At 42.0% G+C, this 20,081-nt stretch overlaps 1 long non-coding RNA gene across 1 annotated transcript in view; it reads left to right on the top strand.

Moving 5' to 3' along the window:
• The window catches only part of LOC109559141 (uncharacterized), a 38,544-nt gene extending 20,918 nt beyond the window's left edge, over positions 1 to 17,626 (top strand). Inside the window, exon 3 of the long non-coding RNA XR_011566571.1 lies at positions 2,350 to 17,626. This is a non-coding gene — a long non-coding RNA (uncharacterized lncRNA). The remainder of the gene's footprint in view (positions 1 to 2,349) is intronic.
• The last annotated feature ends 2,455 nt before the right edge of the window (positions 17,627 to 20,081 follow it).

Genomic DNA, 20,081 nt, shown 5'->3' with positions numbered 1-20,081 from the left:
CATGAACCTTTGATAGGATGCGGTGAGAACTGTATTTTACCTCTGTCATCTTCCTCCCCAAGCCGCACAGTCCCAGGGCAATTATGAGAAAAACATCAGACAAATCCCAGTTGTTGGACAGTCTATAAAATGTCTGACCAGAATTCCTCAGAACTGTTAAGATCATCACAAAGAAAGTCTGAGAAGCTGACTGAGTCAAAAACACCAGCCAAGAAAAGCCTGAGGAGACTTGTTGACTAAATGTAATGTGGTATTATCGATGGTATCCTGGAACAAAAAAAAAGATTACATAACAGCTAAGGAAATCTGAGTAAAGTATGGACTTCAGTTAATAATAATGCAGCAGGGCTTCCCTGGTGGCTCAGTGGTAAATGGGCTCGATCCCTTATATGGAAAGATCCCACATGCCTTAGAGCGTGTGGGACCATGCAGCGCAACTATTGAGCCTGTGCTCTAGAACCCAGGAGCTGCAGCTACTGAAGTGCACATGTCTGTGACCTGTGCTCCGCAACAAGAGAAGCCACCACCATGAGGAGCCTGCGCACTGCCACTAGAGAGTAGCCCCCACCCACAGCAACCAGAGAAAAGGCACATGGCAATGAAGACCCAGCATGGCTATAAATAAGTAAATAATAAGTAAAATTATTTTTTAAAAATGCAGCAGTATTGGTTCATTAATTGTGACAAATATACCACTCTAATAATGCTAATAATGAGGGAAACTGTATGGTGTATATGAGATTTTTCTTTGTATTATCCCCACAATTTTTCTTTAAAACTATTCCACAACAAAAAGTTTGTTTTAAAAAGCCAATTTCCCACTAAAAAGAAGCAGAGCTTTTTGGAGAAATGGCTAATTCCTGGTCTGAGGAATAAAATGTACAGTAAAAGCCTGAAGCATCTTGTTATTCTAGAAAGCAAGCAAGTTCTCAAAAAAAACCAACTGGATTATATCAAAAGGACATAGGGAGCTGGCACAAAGAGACTCTTCTTGGTAAAAAAACTGGACACCATAAGCATTCACAAGAACATTTACAGCAGTCGACGGGAATGCACTTATCATTATTTTTCAAATCATGATCTCATAAGAGATTTTACAGAGAAAGTGAAAAACATTCTTATATATTCTGAAAATTGGCAATATAAAGGGAAAGAATTAAGCTTTAGCCTATCTTTTCCATATGGACTGTTTCAGGCAACAAAATGGCACTTCTTCACTCTTTGTTACCTATGGTCCTTGAACCTGGATCTAAGCAAGCTTTAGAGCTAACTTAAAATTACAGGAAATATGGAGGATAGAGGAACAAGTTAAGTGAACCATTAAGAAGCAAATAAATAAGAATGGCTCACACTCTTTTAATTATTCAACAAGACAATTGCATAGGGAAAAAGAAGGGCTTTAGATTCAAAGAAATGTGACGTAACCAAAATAATGTGTTCCCCTTATATAGATTCTAATTAAAACAAGCTTATTATAAAAATGAATTTTAAAAGATAATTAGGAAAATCTGAATATGGACCAAGGAATTGTTATTAGTTTATTTGGTATGAAAATGGCATTGAGGTTATGTAAGAAAAGGTTCATATTTGTTAGCGATGGATAGTGAAGTTGCAAGGATGAAATGATATGAAGTCTACTTCAAAGTAATGAATCAAAAAAGAGAAAGGGATAGATGAAGCAAGTGTTGCAAAATCTTGATAATCGAAGTATCTAAATAATGTGTTGTTTAGTTGTTAAGCTGTATCCAACTCTTTTGGCTCCTCTGTCTATGAGATTTTCTGGGCAAGAATACTGGAGTGGGTTGCTATTTCCTTCTCTAGGGATCTTCCCAACCCAGAGATCAAACCTGCCTCTCTTGAACTGGCAGGCAAGTTCTTTTATCACTGACCACCAGGGAAGCCCAATGGATATATAGCTGTTAATTATACTCTTCCCTCTATTTGGAATATGTTTGAAAATAATCATTAATCTTTTTGAAGAGCAAGTTGCAGAAGACATACATCATATTCCATTTTTGTAGCCAGTGTGGTGGGCTCTATGATACACTGCCCAGATCTCCCTTTACTGAGGACTTGCCCTGGCTGATGCCTTCAGCTGTCAGCCCCGTCAGAGATTGCCTCAGCTGTAGAGAGCTGCCTTGACCAGGGTCATACCACTTTTTGAGGTGGCAAGTTCCAATGACTGACTGATGTGGTGGTATAAAGCCCTGGCCCTCTCAGCCCAACTTAGTACAAGTCTGAAGGATCATTCTTGCTCCAGAGAACCCTGTGGGATTGGCTAAGGCAGTTGTGGAGTCTGCATGATGACATGACATCCCTCTATTGATCTTGTCTGCTTCCTTTCTCCAGATGTTGAGCCCAAGGACAAGTCTCAATAAACACTGTGCATTAACTACTTACAAAACTCAAGACATGGAAGCAACCTTTATGAAACACTACGCAGCCATAAAAAAGAATGCAATGATCCATTTGTAGCAACAAGGATGGACCTAGAGATTATCATACCAAGTGAAGTAAATCAGAAAGAGAAAGACAAATACTGTAGGATATCACTTATATGATATCGAGGGGAACCTAAAATATGGCACAAATGAACATATTTATGAAACAGAAACATATTCAGACATAGAAAACAGGCTTATGGTTGCCAAAGGGAGAGAAGGAGTGGGAGAGGGATGGATTGGGAGTTTGGGATTAGCAGGTGCAAACTATTATATTAATATATAGAATAGATAAACAACAGGTCCTACTATACATAATATAGGGAACTGTATTCAATATCCAGTAATAAAGCATAATGGAAAAGAATATGAAAAAGAATATGTGTGATAACTGAATCACTGCTGGACAGTAAGAACTGACACAACATTGTAAATCAACTATACATCAATAGAATAAATTTAAAAACAAACCACAGGGCTTCCCAGGTGGCTCAGTGGTAAAGAATCCTCCTGCCAATACAGGAGACTCCAGTTCGAGCTCTGGTCTGGGACAATCCCACGTGCTGTTGAGTAACTAAGCCCATGTGCCACAACTACTGAGCCTGTGCCCTAGGGCCTGTGTTACACAGCACGAGAGTAGCCCCTGCTCACCACAACTAGAGAAAAACCCTCACAGCAACGAAGATCCAGCACAGATCAAATAAATAAATAAAATTATTTTAAAATAAATAAGTAAATAAAAATAAGAAAAAGCACTGTGCATGCTAAATTCCATCTCAGAGTCTGCTTCCCTGGGAATCCTATTTGTGACAGTCTGATGTCATAAATTTGGAAAACTCAGCAATGGCCAGAGGAGTGGAAAAAGTCAGTTTTCATTCCAATCCCAAAGAAAGGTAATGCCAAAGAATGCTCAAACTATCGCACAATTGCACTCATCTCATGCTAGTAAAGTAATGCTCAAAATTCTCCAAGCCAGGCTTCAGCAATATGTGAACCGTGAACTTCCAGATGTTCAAGCTGGTTTTGGGCAGAGGAACCAGAGATCAAATTGCCAACATCCGCTGGATCATGGAAAAAGCAAGAGAGTTCCAGAAAAACATCTACTTCTGCTTTATTGACTATGCCAAAGCCTTTGACTGTGTGGATCACAATAAACCGTGAAAAATTCTGAAAGAGATGGGAATACCAGACCACCTGACCTGCCTCTTGAGAAACCTATATGCAGGTCAGGAAGCAACAGTTAGAACTGGACAAGGAACAACAGACTAGTTCCAAATAGGAAAAGGAGTCCGTCAAGGCTGTATATTGTCACCCTGCTTATTTAACTTCTATGCAGAGTACATCATGAGAAACGCTGGGCTGGAAGAAGCACAAGCTGGAATCAAGATTGCCGGGAGAAATATCAATAACCTCAGATATGCAGATGACACCACCCTTATGGCAGAAAGTGAAGAGGAACTAAAAAGCCTCTTGATGAAAGTGAAAGAGGAGAATGAAAAAGTTGGCTTAAAGCTCAACATTCAGAAAACTAAGATCAGGGCATCTGGTCCCATCACTTAATGGAAAACAGATGGGGAAACAGTGGAAACAGTGTCAGACTTTATTTTTGGGGGCTCCAAAATCACTGCCGGAGAAGGCAATGGCACCCCACTCCAGTACTCTTGCCTGGAAAATCCCATGGATGGAGGAGCCTGGAGGGCTGCAGTCCATGGGGTCGCGAAGAGTCAGACACGACTGAAGCGACTTAGCAGCAGCAGCAAAATCACTGCAGATGGTGATTGCAGCCATGAAATTAAAAGACGCTTACTCCTTGGAAGGAAAGTTATGACCAACCTAGATAGCATATTCAAAAGCAGAGACGTTACTTTGCCAACAAAGGTCCATCTAGTCAAGGCTATGGTTTTTCCAGTGGTCATGTATGGATGGGAGAGTTGGACTGTGAAGAAAGCTGAGCGCTGAAGAATTGATGCTTTTGAACTGTGGTGTTGGAGAAGACTCTTGAGAGTCCCTTGGACTGCAAGGAGATCCAACCAGTCCATTCTAAAGGAGACCAGTCCTGGGTGTTCATTGGAAGGACTGATGCTGAAGCTGAAACTCCAGTACTTTGGCCACCTCATGCGAAGAGTTGACTTATTGGAAAAGACTCTGATGCTGGGAGGAATTGGGGGCAGGAGGAGAAGGGGACGACAGAGAATGAGATGGCTGGATGGCATCACCAACTCAATGGATGTTAGTTTGAGTGAACTCCAGGAGTTGGTGATGGACAGGGAGGCCTGGAGTGCTGAGATTCATGGGGTCACAAAGAGTCGGACACAACTGAGCGGCTGAACTGAACTGATGGGCTGGATTGTATCCCACTCTAAAATTCATATGTTGAGGTCCTAACCTCCAGTAGCTCAGAAGGTGATTTTTCTTAGAGATAGGGTCTCTAAGGAGGGTTAAAGCGAGGTCATTAGGGTGGGCCCTCATCCCCTGGGATTCTTATAAAAGGGGGAGACTTGGACATATCTAAATTGTGGGAACACGTGCAAAGTTCTCTTGCAGAGTTTGGCATTACAAGAGAAGGAAGTATGGGGACTTCCCTGGAGGTTCAGCAGTTAAGATTCTGTGCTTTCACTGTTGGGGGCGCAGAGTCGATCTCTGGCTGGGAAGTTGGGGAACTAAGATCCCGCATGTCTCATAGCACAGCCAAAAAAAAAGAGGACAATAATAACAAGAGAAGGAAGTATGGGCAAACACAGAAATCTGTTTCCTTTTATAAGGACCGAAGTACACATAGGAGACTTTCTTTGGTAACATTCACTTCTGGTCCTTCTGGGCGTCTTTAATGGCCAGTGGAACACGACATGGTGGCGGGGAACCCTGCTTCCATTCACAATGCTTCAGGAAACAGGTTGCTCATATGAACTCAATGATGAACACCTGAAATGACTCATTTATGTAATTTTGAGAAGAGATTCAGATTTCTTTAATTCCAAAATATTGACTTGCAGTGGAAAACAATGTGATTCACCTCATTCTCCATCTTGCCAGAAAATAGGATTAGTGTTTTACCTCAGAACAGTAATATGAGGCTTAATGTTTCAGAGGAGGTTTTTGATGAGTGGTGTTTAAGAAATTCAACCTGTTTGAGCTGCAACTGAGGTCAACTGTTTTCTTGTTTAGCTAAACAGGAATTCTATTTTGTTCTTCCTTTAGTACCGGCCTGGGTGCCTGGTATTCCCTCAGAGGCCAATAGTCCTGGCCCTCTCACCTTCTGAAGGTGATAATTAGGCTTCCTGAAGTCATAGCGAGGCAGGTCACTGCCCCTCTGCCCCTTGCGTGGTTGCCACTGGAGGGTATGCCTTTCCTGCTCTGGGGTCCTGAGCCCTTTTTCCATAAGGAACACTCTCCATACCCAGGAAGGTCACTTAGGGCTGAGCAGCTTCAAAAAGGCAATTAACATTAAGTGGAAAAGCAGTCCAGTCTCAAAAACTTGGCAGCCAGCGGATTGCAGCTCAAATCACACATCTAAACATTGGGAGTAGGGAACAATGAAAAGGAACAATTGCTTAGCGGACACTGAAAACCTATTTTCCTAAGGCTACAATCATGTCTCTCTCTTTTAACCCCAAGATAAAGAACACGGTTGAAGCTCTTCTCAGAAAGCAGGTGGGATTGAGGAGATTTATTTATGACTTACTGGAATCACAAACAGAAGCTTTTATTGTTGATAGCTAGGCTGGGTGGCTGCCAGGAGACACATCACAGAGGAGCTGGGCTGCCAAGTCCTGACACACAAAGAGAGCTGACCTAGTCCTTTTTTATGCTGACTGCCTACTTAGAAATTATATCAGAGAACGGTACTGAAAGACCCAGTGATTTAAGACAATTATGGAGATGTTAGAGCAATCCTAATTCTAAGGGACCATTTAAAGGGAAGTGGTGAATTGGTATAGTCATTAGCTTTATGTGGAACCACTGTTCAGTTTCTGTAGAGAAACTGCCCTGAGACAGCTCTACATGGCCAAACATTCAGTACCATCATCTTCCTCCTCCTTGGAAACTACAGATTTAAGTTCAAACTTTCAGCAAATGCCTCCTAGAAACCACCAGGGGAAAACATTGTTAACCAGTAATTACAGGCTAGGGAATATTTTTCAGATTCTGAAATGTAAGTCAGAGGGAGAAAGGGACAGTGTGTGCATGCTGGGAGGTTTGGGGAAGAAGAAAGAGAGCAGGGGAGGGGAGAGAGAAAGATCAAGTTTTTAGGTGAAGAGTAAAAGCAGAGACATTACTTGGTCAACAAAGATCTGTCTAGTCAAGGCTATGGTTTTTCCAGTAGTCATGTATGAATGTGAGAGTTGGACTATAAAGAAAGCTCAGCGTCGAATAATTGATGCTTTTGAACTGTGGTGTTAGAGAAGACTCTTGAGAGTCCCTTGGACTGCAAGGAGATCCAACCAATCCATCCTAAAGGAAATCAGTCCTGGGTGTTCATTGGAAGGACTGATGTTGAAGCTGAAACTCTGGTATTTTGGCCACCTGATGCGAAGAGCTAACTCATTTAAAAAGACCCTGATGTTGGGAAAGATTGAAGGCAGGAGGAGAAGGGGATGACAGAAGATGAGATGGTTGGATGGCATCACCGACTCAATGGACATGAGTTTGGGTAAACTCCAGGAGTTGGTGATGGACAGGGAGGCCTGGTGTGCTGTGGTTCATGGGGTCGCAAAGAGTCGGACACGACTGAGTGACTGAACTGAACTGAACTGAATCTACACTATGGGCTTCCCTGGTGGCTCAGCAGTAAAGAATCTGCCTGCCAATACAGGAGATGTGGGTTTGATCCCTGGGTCAGGAAGATCCCCTGGAGGGGAAATCTTGTCTTGGAAATCCCATGGACAGAGGAGTCTGGCCAGCTACAGTCCATGGGGTGGCAAAAGAGTTGGACAGGACTTGGTGACTGAACAACAGCAAATCTACAATGTGGAGTAAGACATAGATCTTCTTAGACACGACAGAATCCTAAAATGGCGGGGCTAGAAAGAACTCTAGAGATGATTTTCCTGTTCCTTACTGGTCATTTTACTAATGAGGAAAAGTGGAGCGATCTGTTCAAAGAGGAAGTGCCAAGTGGTGGCGCAACAGGACTGGGAGCCAGGTGCTCACTCTTGTCACGAAACCCTAACTTCCCATCCATCTGTGTGTGATTCCCACCTTACCTGACAGCTCTGGCCCCTCATCCATCAGAGGTTTTGGACAAAGGGAACAGTTAGCAGGTGGGATTCTGACTCAGTACAATTACCTTCCAGCCTCTGTCTTATATCATCTCATCCTAAAACAAGTAAATCAATTCTGTTTTTCCACCAGCTCTTATATTCTTAATATTTCATTTGGAAAATATAACACTTAAGTATAAAAGAAGAGGAATAGCCCTAGAGGATACTTTTACAAAGCAATTCACATTCTATGATCTTTTATTATGGTATGGATCCACACATATCCCACACTTGTAGTATCATCTGCTGAAGTCTCATGTCCACCCCCCCACCCCTGCAGTAAGTTTGTTCTTTGTAGTAACCTGAGTCCCAAGGATTTTACCAGGATGCAGTCCAGGGACCACAAAGGACTTAAGGTAATGGCTCTTCCAGATAAACTGATTGAAACCATTTAATTTGTAGAACACTGGGGGAGGGGCATGCATGGTAATTGGTATAATATAAAACATAATAATAGTGTTTGTCTAGAGCTCAGCCTTGGGTCTTTAATTACCTTCTTCTCACCTTTATCATCATCTTGTACTCTACTAGACATACTGTCGCCTCAACTACCAACAGGCCAATATAGTAATTTATGTTTATTTCTTTGGGGTACACACAGTCAAACACAAGAATGACACAAATGGGGACTATTTAGTTTGGATTCTTAGCAGATGGCTGGTAGCTAGCACCCAGAATCCTCCAGGCGTCTGAGTTGTATCTTGTCATCCAATGCTTATTCCCTGTTTCCTTATAGAGGAAGGGAGGTAATCCTCTTGCTTTCCTCACCTGGTCTCCAGGACCTAGGTGAGGGCATATATGGGGTAATGATGAGATATTCTTCAAAACTGGAGAGGTAAAATTGTCCACATAAATGTTTTAAAATTATTAATGTCTGTATAAATACACCCTTTTGCCTCAACACAAGAATTTCTGATTCTTTCAGGAATCTAAAAGAAATGTAAGGGACTTTGCTGGCGGTCCAGTGGTTAAGACACCGTGCTTCCACTGCAGGGGTCCGACTTTGATCCCTGACCAGGGAGCTGAGATTTCACATGTCACATGGCCAAAAAGTAAAAAACAATAAAAAGAAGAAATTTACATGTGACCAACTAAGTCAGCAAAAATTAATTTTTAGGCATCTACTCAGTGGCTTCCCAGGTGGCTCAGTGGTAAAGAATCTGCCTGCCAATGAAGACCCCTGGAGAAGGAAATGCAGCCCACTCCAGTATTCTTGCCTGGGAAACCCCTTGGACAGAGGGGCCTGGCGGGCTACCATCCATGGGGTTGCAAAGAGTTGGACACGACTGAGCACACACGCAGTGATGCAGTGACTCAGTGTTAAGTGATATGCCCAGTAGTAGGGAGGTTAATGGTAATAGCTGGTGTTTACTGAGTTCTTACAGTGTGCCAAGCATCAGCTGAGCATTAGCACGTGAGCTGCCTCATTTGCCCTTATAGCCACTCCTGTGAGACAGGTCCCGTTACCATGTCCATCTTAAACATTAGGAACTAAGGCACAGAGAAGGTAGTCATTTGCCCATCGTCATACAGCTGGCAAGTGGGACAGCCAGGATTTGAGCGTAGTGTGATTCCAGAATTTATGATCTTAAGGAACTATACATCATGATTCCCACCTTCCGTAAATTTATAGTCTAGTTGGGTGAAACGTGTCTGACACACATTAAAATGATTGTAAATTATGTTAGATGCACATATAAAATCAAGAGCTAAATTAGATGCTATCAACTGTGAATGCTTCAGAAGTTCAGGAGGCACAGGGAGCCATGGATCAGGCAGGCAGGGTTTCTTGAAGCTGAACCTTGAATTGTCTCTGAAATGTGCACAGAGAAAAGACCACCTCAGGCAAAAAGGAGGCAAAAGAGCTGGAAGCAAGAGTGAGCAAGACCTGTGCAGGAGGAGGAAGCACTCAGCCTGACCACAGCTGTGTGGGGCTGAAGGGAGGGGCTGGACTGGCTATGAAGTCCTTTAAAGCAGAGCAGAGTTTAGGCTTGTGCAGCAGCAGGGAGGGAGTCATTAAAGGCCCTGGATCAATAAAACAATATGGGGATATCCCATTAGAAAAGGAATGCTTAAGGAAGATGTGCCTGGCAGGATATAGAAGATCCCTCTTATTAAAATCCACCAATTAAAGATTGACACAAAGCTTAGAAAAACATGTATGAAATTACTCTAAATTGTTACCAATTCTTATTCTCAAGTTCACTGTTTATTCTGTATAATCTTTGATTTATTTTTATACTTATTTCACATGAGCAAGTTCTACCAATTTGATCTCTGCAATACTTTTCACAGTTGTCCATTTCTTTATACTTCCTTGCCATTACTTTAGTTTGGCTACCTACCATCTTAAGGGAGAAGGGAGGCGTCAGAGAAGCCTTCCTGGAAGAGATGACATTTTTCCAGAGTTCTGAATATTTAGTAAGAATTTGCCAGGTATGAAGGAAGGAAAAGCAAGAGAGTTCCAGAAAAACATCTATTTCTGCTTTATTGACTATGCCAAAGCCTTTGACTGTGTGGATCACAATAAACCGTGGAAAATTCTGAAAGAGATGGGAATACCAGACCACCAGACCTGCCTCTTGAGAAACCTGTATGCAGGTCAGGAAGCAACAGTTAGAACTGGACAAGGAACAACAGACTGGTTCCAAATAGGAAAAGGAGTCCGTCAAAGCTGTATATTGTCACCCTGCTTATTTAACTTCTATGCAGAGTACATCATGAGAAACGCTGGGCTGGAAGAAGCACAAGCTGGAATCAAGATTGCCGGGAGAAATATCAATAACCTCAAATATGCAGATGACACCACCCTTATGGCAGAAAGTGAAGAGAAACTAAAAAGCCTCTTGATGAATGTGAAAGAGGAGAGTGAAAAGTTGGCTTAAAACTCAACATTCAGAAAACGAAGGTCATGGCATCTGGTCCCATCACTTCATGGGAAATAGATGGGGAAACAGTGGAAACAGTGTCAGACTTTGTTTTTTGGGGCTCCAAAATCACTGCAGATGGTGACTGCAGCCATGAAATTAAAAGACGCTTACTCCTTGGAAGGAAAGTTATGACCAACCTAGATAGCATATTCAAAAGCAGAGACATTACTTTGCCAACAAAGGTCCGTCTAGTCAAGGCTACGGTTTTTCCAGTGGTCATGTATGGACGGGAGAGTTGGACTGTGAAGAAAGCTGAGCGCCGAAGAATTGATGCTTTTGAACTGTGGTGTTGCAGAAGACTCCTGAGAGTCCCTTGGACTGCAAGGAGATCCAACCAGTCCATCCTAAAGGAGACCAGTCCTGGGTGTTCATTGGAAGGACTGATGCTGAAGCTGAAACTCCAATATTTTGGCCACTTCATGCGAAGAGTTGACTCATTGGAAAAGACCCTGATGCTGGGAGGGATTGGAGGCAGGAGGAGAAGGGGACGACAGAGAATGAGATGGCTGGATGGCATCACCAACTTGATGCACATGAGTTTGAGTGAACTCCGGGAGTTGGCGATGGACAGGGAAGCCTGGCATGCTGGTCACAAAGAGTCGGACACAACTGAGCAACTGAACTGAACTGAAGGAAGGAGTTAGGAATGGGGATGGGATTGAGAAGGTGGGAATAAGATGGAGGGGGAGAAGGGGATAGCATAATGGGCAGAAGAAAGCAAAAAACAAAGTAACCGACACAGAATTTAGTGCTAGACCTCAGGTGATGCAATAAGAAAAATTAAAGGTGGTGTTAACTTAGTGACAGGGATCACTAGTGGTTGGTGAGGGCCCAAAGATTTCAGGCTGGAAGACTGATGACCTTGTTATGTGGTATCTAAACATTTGATCAAGATGTCACTTCTTAGGACTTCCATGGTGGTCCAATGGTTAAGAGTCCACCTGCCAACACAGGGGGCACAGGTTTGTTCTCCGGTCCATGAGGCAACTAAGCCCACATGCCACAACTGCTAAAGCCCGTGTGACCCAGAGCACATGCTCCACAACAGGAGAAGCCGCTGCAATGAGAAGCCCATGCACCGAAACTAGAGAGTAGCCCCTGCTCCCCGAAACTAGAGAGAATGTCTGCACATAGCACAAAGACCCAGTACAGCCAAAAATAAGTAAATACGTACATTTCTTTTTAAAAGTCACCTCTTACACCCTGAAAGACAGACAGCCTCCAGTGTGGGGGATACAAAGGGCCCTTGAAGAGATGATGTATGAGCCAGCCTTGAACACGCAATTTGGCCTTCTCAGTGGAGGGAACAATCTTGGCAAAGGCACCATGTCTGGTGGCAAGAAGAACAAGGATCCTAAATGCCAGACTAAGCTCTGGGAAGATTAATCTCTTTGAGGGTATGGGGTGCTGGGAAATATACCTAAGTAGGGATAAACTAAATTAAAGGATAAGATCCATTTGGAAACTATGTATTATTTTAGAGATATGTTGAAAAATAAATTAAGTAAACAATTTAAATTATCTTTCAGAATCCAGTGAGAAGTTAGTGCTAGATTTTTTAAAAACAATCTTCTTGGGATATAATTCATATACCATACAATTCATATCTTGAAAGTGTACAATTCAGTGGTAATATATTCACAGAGTTACACAAACATTGCCACAATTAATTTTAGAACATTTTTCACCACCTCCCCAAAGAAGCCCATTTCTACCCTTTCTGCCAGCTCCTGGTAATTTACTAGTTTACTCCTATCAGTGTGGGGTTGTTTACTTTGGACATTTCATATAAAAGGATTCATAGAATATATGATCTTTTGTGACTGACTTCTTTTATAAATGCTAGATTTTGCAACTTCATGATTTGTCATTAAATAACCAATGGTTATACATTTTCAATTGTATTAGGAAGTAATAATAGTAAATATTCAGAAAACAGTCAGTGGGGCAGGACAGTAGTGTAAGGATAAAGACTCCAGGCCAAGAATCAGGAGGTTTGAATTCTTGTCTTTTTTCTGCTCTTAACAAGGTGTGTGATCCTGAGCAAGGCAGCACCTCTCTGGGCCCCAGGTCACTATCTGTAAGATAAGAGGAATGGAATTAGAACAGCCATTCTTAACCTTTAACATACAGTAGAATTGCATGTGAAGCTTTTTGAAAAATAAGCAATCCTGGGATCTCACCCCAAGATATTTCAAAAGCTTCTAAGATGAGTTTGTTGCTTGACAGGCGTTAGGAATTTCAGGGATGACGTGTTCTTTAGGTTTCCTTCAGATCTGACATCCTATGAGGTAAATTTATTTACCAGTGCATTTTGCCTAGACCCATAGCTGTGGCTTTTGGTGAAGTCCCTCTGTCTGTGATTACATCAGTAATTACATCAGATGTAATTACAGTAAGTCCCTCAGTAATTACATCAGATGTGAGGTCCTTGTGATGATGCTCTGGATACAGCAGTTGCTGGTGGCAGTGGTCCTGGGTGCCTGACTTGACTCATTGTGAGTCATAGTAATAACCAAGAGCAATTTGCCTTCCCAAATACCTCCCTCTCCACCGAGGACAGAAATAACTGAAAATAAGGAACAAGCTATGTGAGTAAATAGCATATGTATGGTGTGTTGCTAAACACTGAAATCTGTGAATATGTGTGTGTGAGAGAGAGACAGAGGGAGAGAGAGCCAGATGGAGAGAGAATGCTTGACGTTTTAAAAGCCCATTTCCCCCTAGACAGCTGGTCAAATTCCTAACTTGTGAGGCTACTTTAAACAAGATGGGAAGAGATACTGAACACTTTTAGGGAAGTCTTGAGTTCCATACTTTCTGTTTACAAGAAAAATGTAGACATTTGACCTTCTCTTTGAGTATTAGCAGTTCGTCACTCCCATTCCTCTTTATCTCTCTTCAGCTGCCAAACTCCTTCTTAAAGCGGGAGAAGGCGAAGCTAAAATTATAAGCCTGGCCTCCACTTAAGAAAAAGTAGAGAAAGAAACCTCTCAAATGTAAATGAATTAACACTCACTATTACCTAATATGCAGTGTTCAAAACAGCCAGGGAGAGTTGCTTGCTTCCTAATTTAGTTTAGTTACAAAATCAGTCTTCAGCACATGGTTTTGTGGCCATCTTACGTGCGTGTGTGCTAAGTCACTTCAGTCATGGCTGGCTCTTTGTGACCCCATGGACTTAGCCTGCAAGGCTCCTCTATCCATAGAATTCTCCAGGCAAGAGTACTGGAGTGAGTTGCCATGCCTTCTCCTCCTCAAAGCTTCCTTTTACTACATATGAAATAATTTTATTCCATAAATCTTATAACATTTTGGCTTTTGAGTTTACCTTATCTAATGTTTTTCATGTCCTTTATTTCCCTTCATCCCACTTATCTTTATGCACAATTTTCTGCTGTATAGTTTTTCACATTTTAATATCTCTGAAATCAGGAAGTACCTCACAAACAGTGGTATCTGAAGTTCAGTGAAATATGGTAAATTCTTTTTTTTTTTTTGGTAAGTTCTTTTTTGAGTGAGCTTTTTTACCTCCTACCATCCACTGAATGAGGTTCTTCCTTCCAACCATTTGGTTCTAATTCATAAATTTCATAACAGTGAAAGTTGCTCAGTCCATAGAATTCTCCAGGTCAGAATACTGGAGTGGGTAGCCTTTCCCTTCTCCAGGGAATCTTCCCAACCCAGGGATCAAATCCAGGTCTCCCTCATTGCAAGTGGATTCTTTACCAGCTGAGCCACAAGGGAAGCCCAAGAATACTGGAATGGGTAGCTTATCCCTTCTCCAGCAGATCTTCTGACCCAGGAATTGAACCAGGGTCTCCTGCATTGCAGGCAGATTCTTTACCAACTGAGCTATCAGGGAAGCCCTTAAATCTCATAAAAGTCTTACATTATTTTTGTGAAACTATTTGACATTAATATAATTCCAATAGCACTCTGACATATATATTCATAAGAAGTGACACATAAGTCTACCTTATTTTAATGACTATATAATATTCTATTCTCTGAATAGAATTTTATTAGCTAGTCCCTATTGATATTGCAAATAATGTTCAGATAGACATGCTTTGTATACTTACCTAGTTATTTCCCTAGGATGCATTTCTAAAAGCAGAGAATGATTACCTGTATTACTGGTACAATGCAGCAAGCTTTCCTCTCCCTATGTTTTCATGCGATAAATGGACTGTAAACCTTTATTTCCAGTCCAGTGATGATCTTTTCCTTTCTCTTATTCATTTTTTCCAGTGGAGTAAAACATACAGCATAAAGTTAACTATTTTAACCATCTTTCTGTGCACAGTTCAGTGGCGTTAAGTGTATTCACGTGGCTGTGAATACATCACGGTTATCCATCTCCAGAAGGATGATCAAATCGCAGTAAGTAACTGCTGCTCCTCACAACTTATTTATCTACGAAACACACATTTGTTGAATAGTCTCATGTGTCAAGTAGTGTACTTGTTACCCATAAATATTAGTGAAGGTGGTTTTGTTGCAAATGACAGAAAACCCTACACAAACTGACAAGCAATAGTTTTCTTTCCAAACATAGCTGAATTCTTTTCTGTTTCCATCACCAAGATTTTGTTTCTCTCTCTTTCTCTTGGTTGTCTTCTCTCCAACTACTGCCTTTATTTTCAAACAGATTTATCTCTTGTGGTATGAAAATGACTGTAGCCCTGTGCCCTACTGACCATGTGTGGAAGAAAGAGGGAGAGAAAGAAAAGAATTCCTCTTCTAGTAACTGAAGAAAGTCCTGAGATTTACTGTGATTGGAAAGGCTCAGAGCACATGGCTCCCCTAAACCAGTTAGGCCACCGGAAACAGACAATAACTGGCTGATTTAGGCCTGTGTCTTTTCCTCCACCCTGGGACAGGGTATTGGGGAAGCCTCATCCAGATCACAAACCTCAAGAGCAGAGAATTCAGGAAGAAAATCAAGCCTGTTGCCAAAAGAACAGGAAGGGACACTGTGGTGACAAAAATAATGTCCACTTCCATTCAGGAGTAGAGCGAAGATATCATAGAAGAAACCATATCACACATCACATAAATGTACTTAAAGAAGAGAGGAAGTGAAGTTTTATTCAATATGGTGGTAGTTTAGTCGCTCAGTCGTGTCCAACTCTTGCGGCTCTGTGGTTCCTCTGCCAGGTTCCTCTGTCCATGGGATTCTCCAAGCAAGAATACTGAAGTGTGTTGCCATTTCCTTCTCCAGGGATCTTCCCAACCCAGGCATCGAACCTGGTCTCCTGCATTGCAGACAGATTCTTTACTGACTGAGTTACAAGGGAAGCCCTTTGTTAAGTACATCAGTTTTTAAAATGCATATATAGTGCCTTGTACTGTACTGAGTACTGATGCTATAATATGTTAAAAAAAAATTCAGCCTTGGCCATCAGGAAATTTATATTCTAATGAGGAAACAGGCATATAAACAGGTCTAATAGGCTGAGTGTCAGGAGATGTGGGCTTGCTGCAGAAGCCCAGATAAGGGCACCCACAGCCTGAGAACCCTGGAAAGTCTCCCTAGAATAAATGACACTTGAGCTGAATCTTGCTATATGACTTGAAGAAGGTGGAAAGAGACTTTAGGGTAAAGAAAACGGAATGAAATGGTTAGAGGGGAATTATAAATAGTTCAGTATCCCAAAACTAACATCTGTGGAATGCTACTATATGCTAGACACTTCTCAGCCCTTTTCCTATAATATTTCATATAATTGATATAATCAGAGAATATCAAATAACCTAGCATCCTAGAAGGAAGGTGTATGAGAAGAAAAATAAAACATAACAAAAACAAGCAAACAAACACCAAAAGATCAGGCTGATAAAAACAGGTTGGAATCAGATTATGGAAAGGCTTTCAATATCTGTATTAAACCTAATTCAGTAGGTATTAGGAGCTAATGAAAATTTTAGGGCAAGGGTTTGACCTGACCAAAGCTATACTTTATAAACATTTTCCAGATTCAATACCTCCATGATGGCAGAGAGCAGACAGAATTATATATGGATAACTGTTGAAGAGGTTGCTAAAGTATGCCAACCAGAAGTCAAGAGTCCCCTTCTGCCCCTGTGACTCTCAGACACTGCTGATCTTCTTGTAAACGCTCTTCCTAATGCCATCTGAAATCTTTGCTTTATTGGACCAACCCTATATTCTTTTTTTTTTTTTTCAACCCTACATTCTTAATCTCTACAGAATATACCCTTCTCTTCCTTGCCTTAACTAAAATTTGTTTTTTTGTTTTGTTTTCTTCTCTCACGAATTCACTTCTACTGACCCCCTTGAGCAGAGGTAATTGATCATCCCACTGGACTAGAACTAATCCATTTAAAAACCATTTCTAGCCACCTCCCTCTTGCCATGAAGACCATCCAACCCACGCCCTCATCTTCCAGGCTTCACTTATTCTCCCCTCTTCAAATTATACTCTACTGAATGTTCTTTGGCAATTATCATTTAGATGCTAAATCCAATGGGTTTCATGTTTTAACTTGGGACATTTGGTTCTATTGACCCATTGTTTCTTCACAGATTCTCCAGAAATTATTTTTCCCTGTTTCTCCTCATACGCCTCTGGCCATTCTTCTTAATCTCTTTTGTAAGTCTCCCTATCCCCACTTCTTAAATGTAAGTATGCCTTGGGCTTCTTCCTCCGCCATCTTCCCTTCTCACCTGCCATGCTCCTTCAATGCTTTGAATTATCACCTAACTGCTGGTGAGCTGACAGCTCACAAATCCACACCACCAGCCCCAGGTGCTCTCCTGAGCTTTAAAAATCTGTGTGTCCAATTGTCTACTACACAGCACTAAGTTGATGTTTCACTGAGAGTCCAATTCTGCATCCCTGAAAGAGTAAACTCTTTGCTATCTCCCCACCCACCCAAGCAAAAAACTGGAAGTCACTGCAGTTCTTCAGTTTCACTAACCACTTATAATCAGTCACTGAGTACTGTTCATTCTGCCTGTTTAGTATTTCTCATAGCTCTCTCCTCTCCATTCTCATTATAATTCCTTTATAATGCTATGCTATAATTTAGCATCTCATTGTTTATTTGCCAAATTGTGTCCCACTCTTTTGTGACCCCCATGGATGGTAGGTAGCCTGCCAACCTCCTCTGTCCGTGGGATTTTCCAGGCAAGAATACTGGAGTGGGTTGCCATTTCCTTCTCCAGGGGATCTTCCCAACCTAGAGATCGAACCCACATCTGCATTGGCAAGTGGGTTCTTTATCACTGGGCCACCTGGGAAGCCTTAGCATCTCATGATCCTTTACCAAAATGTTAGCTTTTTATTTTGAAGATTTTCAGATATACATGGAGTATAATAAAACCTTACATATCCATCATCTGAGCTGAATAATAATTAACTTTCTGCCATAGCTACTTCATCTATTATTTCTACCATGTTTTGGGGCAAATCCAGACATCATGACATGTCACTCATAAACATTTCAGTATGCTGTTGTATTGTACTACCACAGTAGCATTTTCACACCTAACCAAGTTAACAAAAACGCCTTAATATTATCTGCTGCTGCTGCTGCTAAGTCGCTTAAGTCGTGTCCGACTCTGTGCGACCCCATAGACGGCAGCCCACCAGGCTCCCCCATCTCTGGGATTCTCCAGGCAAGAACACTGGAGTGGGTTGCATTTCCTTCTCCAGTGCATAAAAGTGAAAAGTGAAAGTGAAGTCACTGAGTCGTGTCTAATTCCTAGTGACCCCATAGACTGCAGCCTACCAGGCTCCTCTGTCCATAGGATTTTCCAGGCAAGAGTACTGGAGTGGGTGCCATTGCCTTCTCTATAATATTATCTAATACTGTGTTTTTCTTCCAGATGTTCTGTTTGTAGCTGGCCTGTTTGAATCAAGATCCAGACAAGGTCCACACACTGCATGTAGTTGAAGCCTCTTGGAAAGTAAAACAGTTCCCCTTCCTTCATCCTTCCCATTGAAATCTTTTTAAAATTAATTTTTTGACCACACCTTGTGGTTTGCAGGATCTTAGTCTCTGTACCAGGAATTGAACCTGGGTCCCTTACAGGGGAAGTATGGAGTCCTAACCATTGAACCACAGGGAATTCCCCCTCCTGGCTCTTTAAAGAGATTGAATTAGCTGTCTTGTCTCAACTAAATTTTTGCATTGTCTTTCTGTCTTGGGTCTTGCTTCTTCCTACCTCTTCCCGTTCTATCTTCTATGCTGCCATCAGAGCCATCTTTCAAAACCGCAGTTTGGATCATGTTACTCCCCTATTTGGAGAAGGCAATGGCACCCCACTCCAGTACTCTTGCCTGGAAAATCCCATGGGTGGAGGAGCCTGGTAGGCTGCAGTCTATGGGGTCGCAAAGAGTCGGACATGACTAAGTGACTTCACTTTCACTTTTCAGTTTCATGCATTGGAGAAGGAAATGGCAACCCACTCCAGTGTTCTTGCTTGGAGAATCCCAGGGACAGCAGAGCCTGGTGGGCTGCCGTCTATGGGGTCGCACAGAGTCAGACACGACTGAAGCGACTTAGCAGCACTCCCCTATTTGAAACTCTTCAAAGGTCCCCATTAGCTGCCACAATAACATCTAAACTTCTTCATTTGTCATATAATGTTGTCACTGATCTCTACCTAAATTTCCAGCTTAGTGCGATACTTCCTCATACTAAGCAGACCAAAAAAGCCCTGCTCCCTCCCCCATCACCACCACCAAGCACCGGACTCACTGTCTATCTGAATGCTATGCACTTGCCTCACTCCACCTGGAAAATAACCTTCATTTCCCAAAGCTCAGCTCAAGTATTACCTCTGCTATGACATTTTTCTGATTCCTTAAACCCCCACCAAGGCAAGTTGACCATCTCCTCCTTCCATCCTGGTTCCCACCGTGCTGCACTGCACCTAAGCAATTTACACTTCTGGTTCTTTCTAAAGCTCCTTGAGGCTGGGTCCTACTCATTGTAGTAGTCTTATCAGCTTTCAGGGGATTAGCAAAACATGGGCTTTTATTAAAAGGTTGTAAGTGAATGAATGATAAATGAAGGGATTTACATTCCAACCTAGAAACACTAGATTTGTTCCAAGAAGAAATTCCTGACAGTCTCTACTGCGCACAGTTCTTGAGGCTGTAGGCACAGCCAGGCTTAGGTCAAAGACAGGCCCGCTCTTATTTGAGAGCAGGGCCCCAGACCTCAGCCTACTGAGTGTCATCCTGGGCCACTGTGAGAGGCATGTGGCCTCAGGTGACTCAGGTTCTAGCACAAGATCATTGGCATTGGGTTGGTTCTTAGTAAAGGGAAGCATTTCTGAAAACATAGCTCTTGGGTGAGGGGAATTTCTTCCTTGGAGAAAGAAAGTTGCTTTCCTGGCCAATAAAGCTTCTTATCAAGCATAGGCTAAACCAGGAAAAGGCATGTTAGTGACAAAGCTGATTAGCAAGCCA

This window comes from Bos indicus, chromosome 5, assembly GCF_029378745.1.
Source record: "Bos indicus isolate NIAB-ARS_2022 breed Sahiwal x Tharparkar chromosome 5, NIAB-ARS_B.indTharparkar_mat_pri_1.0, whole genome shotgun sequence".
NCBI classification, from domain to species: domain Eukaryota; kingdom Metazoa; phylum Chordata; class Mammalia; order Artiodactyla; family Bovidae; genus Bos; species Bos indicus.
Note: the sequence above shows the minus strand (reverse complement) of the source record. Positions and strands in the feature narration are given on the sequence as shown.